Here is a 7,734-nt window from a genome sequence, read left to right as displayed (position 1 = left end):
GCTGATTGCTTCATTTTGTCATCTTGACTTTTTTTTTACAGTATTTTTCAGTGCTATTGCTTTATTTTTGTCATTTTGCCTCAGATTGAGGATTTGGTGAGTTTCCTGGTCATTTTGCTTTATTTTGTCACATCTTGACTGTTTTACAGTATTTGAGTATGATTGGTTGATTCTATACTGTACTAAGGTGTTTATTTTGGACAAAATTTTTGTTTCAAAGAAAACTGCTCTATAGTGTTTTTCACAGCCTACTGTACATTCATCTTGTAGTGTACATCTGTATTTTGCGGTGTGTTTGTATCTTGCAGTGTGCATTTGTATTTTTGTTCGACATACTATGGCGTTCATTTTGGACAAAATTCATTTTTTTTTTTTTTTTTTAACCAAAGAAATCTGCTCTATAGTGTCTTTCACGGTGTACTTCACATTATCATGGCATGTTGGAAAAAATGGCATTATTTCGACATAGTAAGGTGTTATTTTTGGACTTTTTTTGTTTCAAAGGAAACTGCTCTGTAGTGTTTTTAACAGCCTACTTTACGTTAGTTCATCTTGCAGTGTGTTTGTATTTTTTTGTTCGATATAATACACTATGGTGTTTATTTTGTCCAAAATTCCTGATCATTCTTTTTTCAAAGAAACCTGCTCTATAGTGTTTTTCAGGCTAGCTGCTGCAAGGCCTAGATGGTGCCTCCCCCCCCCGGGTGGCTCAGCAGTGCAGAAGCGACAACAGGTGTGCCTTATCAGCAATCCTCAGCTGGAACTAGGAGCAGGTGGAGATCATCTAATCAAGCACACCCTGCCTCAGTATAACCAGACGCCTCACATCTCAAGCGCCAGATCGTGACACATCAGGTAGGAGCCTGAGTTTTCATTAAGCAAGTTTGTCTGAACCAACATTCTGTACTAATCTTCACTGTTCTCGTCTCTTCTAGTTTTGGTTCCACCTGCTCCTAGTAGAGTCCTCTACACCTGATTCTGGTCTCTGCTTCAGCGAGAAGGGAAATCTCTCCAGGCTGCCGTAAGTAAAGTTTATTTATATAGCACTTTTCACAGATATACAAATCACAGTGCTTTACATTCAAAGAAAAATAAGATATTATAATAAGCCTCCATGATGTACAATGACGTTTCTCAAAGTCACCCACATAAAATCACAAGAAAACACACACACCCTTGGGCGTCTCCTCCATTCACCTGTTGTGTCTGTTACCCCCCCCCCCCCTGGCCCTGCACTCCGGCTTCCACCACTGTGAACTGTCCTGAGCATCACTGAGAGATTTTGAGTTAGTTGGCCATCGTTTCCGCTCTTGTACAGAGCATCGTTCAGAGTATTCTTTATCGTACTATTCCCTCGAACCTTGTGGTTATAGTAAATTGGTTCCGTTTTATAGCACCTTAGTGTCTCCTACTGTGAGTAGGAATTTGGTGTTATTTCTTTGTTGTTGCTGTGAGTGTTTGGAGCCCATTGTCTTCAGTTTCCTGTGTAGTTGGCATCTTGGTTTGTAGTTTCTTGGAACCGCTGTATAAAAGCAAATTGTGTTGCATTCAAAGACTGTTATTTCCTGAGCCAACCCGACATCGTAACTTTTTCACGGTCTATAATACCTTATTTCATCATATGGGATGTCAGAAAAATGGCATTTTGACATACTATGGTGTTAATGTTGGACAAAATTCATGATTTTTTTGTTTCAAAAAAAGTGCTCTATAGTATCAACAGCCGACTTAACATTTAATTTTGCAGTGTGTTTTTTGCACTGTACATTAATCTTTGGCAGTATACATTTATTTGTTCGAAATACTATACTATGGCGTTTATTTTGAACAAAGTTCATTATCACTTTTTTCCAAAGAAAACTGCTCTACAGTGTTTTTCACAGCCTACTTTACCTTATTTAATCTTGCACTGTGCATTTGTATTGCAGTGTGTTTTTTGCAGTGTACATTAATCTTTTGCAGTGTACATTAATTTGTTTGAAATATGATATACCATGATATACCATGGTATTTACTCTGGACAAAACTCATCACTTTCTCCAAAAAACTACCCAACAGAGTTTTTCACAGCCTACTTTATATTATTTCATCTTGCAGTGTGTTTGTATTTTTGTTCGGCATGCTATACTATGGCGTTAATATTGGACAAAATTCATGATCACTTATTTCAAAGAAACCTGCTGTATAGTGTTTCTAACAGCCTACTTTACATTATTTCATTTTAGTGTGTTTTGCAGCATGTTTTATCTTGCAGTGTGTTTGTATTTGACAAACTACACTGGTGTTTGTTTAGGACAAAATTCATGTTTTTTCAAAGAAAATTGCTCTGTACAGTTTTTCACGGTGTACTTTACATTATCATACAGTGTCTTTATGGCATGCTGGGAAAAATGGCATTATTTCAACATACTATGGTGTTAATTTTGAACAATATTAGATTTTTTTTTGTTTCAAAGGAAACTGCTGTTTTCAACAGCCTACTTTACATTTCATTTTACAGTGCGCGTTTATCTTTCAGTGTACTTTTATCTTGCACTGAGTTTGTCTTGCAGTGTGTTTGTATTTTGCAGTGTTTGTATTTTTGTTCAACAAACTATAGTGTATTTGACAAAATTCAAGACTTGATTTTTTTTTTCAAAGAAAACTGCTATAGTGTTTAACAGCCTACTTCACAGCATTTCATCTTGCAGTGTGCATTTGTATCGTTGACATACTATGGTGTTCATTTATGACAAAATTCATGATCCTTTCTTTCAAAGAAAACTGCTCTATGGTGTTTCTCAGTGTAATTTACATTATTTCGTCTTGCAGTGTGGGTTTGTATCTTGCAGTGTGCATGTGTATTTTTGTTTGACATACTGTACAATGCCATTTATTTTGGACAACATTCATGATCCCTTTTTTCACCAAAGAAAACTACTTTATAGTGTTTTTCACAGCCTTCTGTACATTTCATTTTGCAGTGTGCGCTTGTATCTTGCAGTGTGCGCTTGTATCTTGCAGTGTGCGCTTGTATCTTGCAGTGTGCGCTTGTATCTTGCAGTGTGCGCTTGTATCTTGCAGTGTGCGCTTGTATCTTGCAGTGTGCGCTTGTATCTTGCAGTGTGCGCTTGTATCTTGCAGTGTGCGCTTGTATCTTGCAGTGTGCGCTTGTATCTGTTCTATGGCATTTATTTTGGACAAAATTCATGATCCTTTTTTTTTCCCAAAGAAAAGTGCTCTATATTGTTTTTCACTGCCTACTTTGTTAGTTCCTCTTGCAGTGTTTGTATTTTCCAGTGTGCAAATGTGTTGCAGTGTGCGCATTTGTGTCTTGCACTGTTTGTATTTTTGTTCGACGAACCATACTATGGTGTTTATTTTGTACAAAGTTCATAATCATTTTTCTTTACAAAGAAAACTGCTCTATAGTGTTTTTCACAGCCTACTTTACGTTAGTTCATCTGGCAGTGTGTTTGTATTTTTGTTCGGTATATTACACTATGGTGTTTATTTTGTCCAAAATTCATGATCAATATTTTTTCAAAGAAACCTGCTCTATAGTGGTTTTGTCAGGCTAGCTGCTGCAAGGCCTACATAATGCCTCTCTCTCAGGGTGGCTCAGCAGTGCAGAAGCGACGACAGGTGTGCCTCATTAGCAATCCTCAGCCAGAACTAGGAGCAGGTGGAGATGGTCTAATCAAGCACACCCTGCCTCAGTATAACCAGGCGCCTCTCAACTCAAGCGCCAGATCATGACACATCAGGTAGGAGCCCAAGTTGTCATTAAGCAAGTTTGTCTGAACCAACATTTTGTACTAATCTTCACTGTTCTTGTCTCTTCTAGTTTTGGTTCCACCTGCTCCTAGTAGAGTCCTCTACACCTGATTCTGGTCTCCACTTTGGTAAGAAGGGAAATCTCTCCAGGCTGTCGTAAGTAAAGTTTATTTATATAGCACTTTTCACAGATATAAAAATCACTGCTTTGCATTCAAAGAAAAATGAGACATTAAAATAAAGCTCCATGATGTAAAATCACGTGGAAAGACACACACCCTTGGACATCTCCTCCATTCACCTGTTGTCTGTTACCCCCCCCCCCCCCCCACCACCTGGCCCTGCACGCTGGCTTCCGCCACTGTGAATCGTCCTGAGCATCACTGAGAATTTGAGTTGGTTAGTTGGCCATAGTCTCTGCTCTCGTACAGAGCATCGTTCAGAGTATTCTTTATTTGTAGTATTCACTCGAACCTTGTAGTTATAGTAAATTGGTTCGTTTTATAGCCGTTAAGTGTCGGCTACTGTGAGTAGGAATTATTTGGTGTTATTTCTTTGTTGTTGTAGTTTCCAGCCACGAGTAGTCGCTGTGAGTGTTTGGAGCCAATTGTCTCAATTCAGTTTCCTGTGCAGTTGCCATCTTGGTTCGTAGTTTCTTGGAACTGCTGTAACAAAGCAAATTGTGTTGAATTCAAAGACCGTCGGTTATTTCCTGAGCCAACCAGACATCGTAAATGTTTCACTGTCTACTGTACATTATTTCATCATATGGCATGTCAGAAAAATGGCATTATTTTAACATACTATGGTGTTAATTTTGCACAAGTCATTTTTTTGTTTCAAAGAAAAGTGCTCTAACAGCCTCCTTTACATTTAATTTTGCAGTGTGCGTTTATCTAGCAGTGTGTTTTTTGCACTGTGGATTAATCTTTGGCAGTGTACATTTGTGTTTGAAATACTATACTATGGCATTTATTTTGGACAAAACTCATCACTTTTTCCAAAGAAAACTGCTCTACAGTGTTTTTCACAGCCTACTTTACATTATTTCATCTTGCAGTGTGTTTGTCTCTTGCAGTGTTTGCATTTTTGTTTGACATGCTATACTGTGGCGTTTATTTTTGGACAAAATTCATGATCACTTTTTTCAAAGAAAGCTGCTCTATAGTGTTTAACAGTCTACATTATTTCATTTGTGTGTTTCACTTGCAGTGTCTTTGTATCTTGCAATGTGCATTTGTATTTTTGTTTGAAATACTACACTGGTGTTTTAGGACAAAATTCGTGTTTTTTTTCCAAAGAAAATTGCTCTATACAGTATTTCATGGTCTACTTAACATTATCACATGGTGTCTATATGGCATGCTCAAAAAATGGCATTTTGACATACTATGTTGTTAATTTTGGACAAAATATGAATTTTGTTTCAAAGAAAACTGCTGTTTTGAACAGCCAACTTTACATGATTTCATTTTGCAGTGTGTGTTTGTATCTTGCAGTGTGCTTTGATCTTGCAGTGTGCGTGTTTGTATTTTGCAGTGTTTGTATTTTTGTTTGACATACTATGGTGTTTAATTTGGACAAAATTCATGACTTTTCAACAAACTGCTCTGTAGTGTTTCTCACAGCCTACTTCACTTTGTGTCTTGCAGTGTGCGTTTGTGTCTTGCAGTGTGTGTTTGTATTTTTGTTCGACATACTATGGTGTTTAATTTGGACAAAATTCATGATCCTTTCTTTTTTTCCCCCAAAGGAAACTGCTCTATAGTATCTTTTCACAGCCCACTTTAGATATTTCATCTTGCAGTGTGGATTTGTATCTTGCAGTGTTTGTTTTGCAGTGTGCATTTGCATGGTTGATTGACAAACTATACTATTGTGTTTATTTTGGACAAAATTCATGATCTTTTATCGCAAAGAAAACTGCTCTAGTGCTTTCACAGCCTACGTCACATTTCATCTTGCAGTGTGCTTTTATATTTGTTTGACATACTATGGCATTAAATTTGGACAAAATTCATGATTTTTTTTTTCTCCAAAGATGACTGCTCTAGTGTTTGTCATGCTGTACATTACATTATCATATGGTGTCTTTTTGGCATGTTGGGGGGGAAAATGGCATTGTTCCAACATACTAAGGTGTTAATTTTGGACAAAATTTGTTTGTTTCAGAGAACTGCTAAAGTTTTTGAAAGTGTACTTTACATTATTGTGCTGGACATACTGTACTACAGTGCTTATTTTGAATAAAATTCATGACTTTTTGTCAAAGAAAACTGCTCAAGTTTTTTTTTTCTTCACAGCTACTTTCCATTGTTTCATCTGGAGTTTGTTTTGCAGTGTGTGCTTACATTGTTCAACATACTATACCATTTATTTTGGACAAAATTCATGCTCCTTCGTTCCCCCCAAAGAGAAATTCATTACTGTTTGTCAAAGCTTTATATACATTTTGCTTTCTGGTATGCATTTGTATCTCGCAGTGTGTTTGTAGGTTTGTTCGACAAACTACAGCCTTGGCCACAAGTACCATGACGCTTGTGAATCTCAGAAAATTGTCACTTACAATATAAATACAGTCATAGCCATCAACCAAACTGAAATATTTCATTTTGGTATGACTGGTATTTAAATTGTAAGTGACAATTTTCTAAGATGCACAACCGTCATGGCACTCGTGTCTAAACTTTTGGCCATTGCTGTGTGGTGCCCTGGGGGGTCTAGGGTTAAGTGTGGTGCCCTGGGGGGGGGGTCTAGGGTTAGTGTGGTGCCCTGGGGGGAGGGGTCTAGGGTTAAGTGTGGTGCCCTGGGGGGGAGGGGGTCTAGGGTTAAGTGTGGTGCCCTGGGGGGGAGGGGGTCTAGGGTTAAGTGTGGTGCCCTGGGGGGAGGGGGTCTAGGGTTAAGTGTGGTGCCCTGGGGGGGAGGGGGTCTAGGGTTAAGTGTGGTGCCCTGGGGGGAGGGGGTCCTAGGGTTAAGTGTGGTGCCCTGGGGGGGAGGGGGTCTAGGGTTAAGGTGTGGTGCCCTGGGGGGGGGGCTAGGGTTAAGTGTGGTGCCCTGGGGGGGAGGGGGTCTAGGGTTAAGTGTGGTGCCCTGGGGGGGGAGGGGGTCTAGGGTTAAGTGTGGTGCCCTGGGGGGGAGGGGGTCTAGGGTTAAGTGTGGTGCCCTGGGGGGGAGGGGGTCCTAGGGTTAAGTGTGGTGCCCTGGGGGGGAGGGGGTCTAGGGTTAAGTGTGGTGCCCTGGGGGGGAGGGGGTCTAGGGTTAAGTGTGGTGCCCTGGGGGGGGTCTAGGGTTAAGTGTGGGTGCCCTGGGGGGGGGTCTAGGGTTAAGTGTGTGCCCTGGGGGGGTCCTAGGGTTAAGTGTGTGCCTGGGGGGGGTCTAGGGTTAAGTGTGGTGCCCTGGGGGGGGGTCTAGGGTTAAGTGTGGTGCCCTGGGGGGGGTCTAGGGTTAAGTGTGGTGCCCTGGGGGGGTCTAGGGTTAAGTGTGGTGCCCTGGGGGGGTCTAGGGTTAAGTGTGGTGCCCTGGGGGGGGTCTAGGGTTAAGTGTGGTGCCCTGGGGGGGGTCTAGGTTAAGTGTGGGTGCCCTGGGGGGGGTCTAGGGTTAAGTGTGGTGCCCTGGGGGGGGGTCTAGGGTTAAGTGTGGTGCCCTGGGGGGGGTCTAGGGTTAAGTGTGGTGCCCTGGGGGGGGTCTAGGGTTAAGTGTGGTGCCCTGGGGGGGTCTAGGGTTAAGTGTGGTGCCCTGGGGGGGGTCTAGGGTTAAGTGTGGTGCCCTGGGGGGGGTCTAGGTTAAGTGTGGTGCCCTGGGGGGAGGGGGTCTAGGTTAAGTGTGGTGCCCTGGGGGGGGTCTAGGGTTAAGTGTGGTGCCCTGGGGGGGGGGTCTAGGGTTAAGTGTGGTGCCCTGGGGGGGCTCTAGGGTTAAGTGTGGTGCCCTGGGGGGGGGTCTTAGGGTTAAGTGTGGTGCCCTGGGGGAGGGGGTCTAGGG

General features: G+C 41.7%; 1 long non-coding RNA gene across 1 annotated transcript; it reads left to right on the top strand.

The window, feature by feature from the left end:
- The first annotated feature begins 542 nt into the window (after nt 1-542).
- Nucleotides 543-4,028, top strand: LOC127536767 (uncharacterized). Its single transcript, XR_007945961.1, has 4 exons — nt 543-855; nt 936-1,021; nt 3,595-3,746; nt 3,827-4,028. It is a non-coding gene; the product is annotated as an uncharacterized LOC127536767 (long non-coding RNA).
- Nucleotides 4,029-7,734: the final 3,706 nt, after the last annotated feature.

The sequence above is a fragment of the Acanthochromis polyacanthus genome, chromosome 13 (genome assembly GCF_021347895.1).
Source record: "Acanthochromis polyacanthus isolate Apoly-LR-REF ecotype Palm Island chromosome 13, KAUST_Apoly_ChrSc, whole genome shotgun sequence".
Lineage (NCBI taxonomy): Eukaryota > Metazoa > Chordata > Actinopteri > Pomacentridae > Acanthochromis > Acanthochromis polyacanthus.
This window is presented reverse-complemented; position numbering and strand designations above follow the sequence as displayed.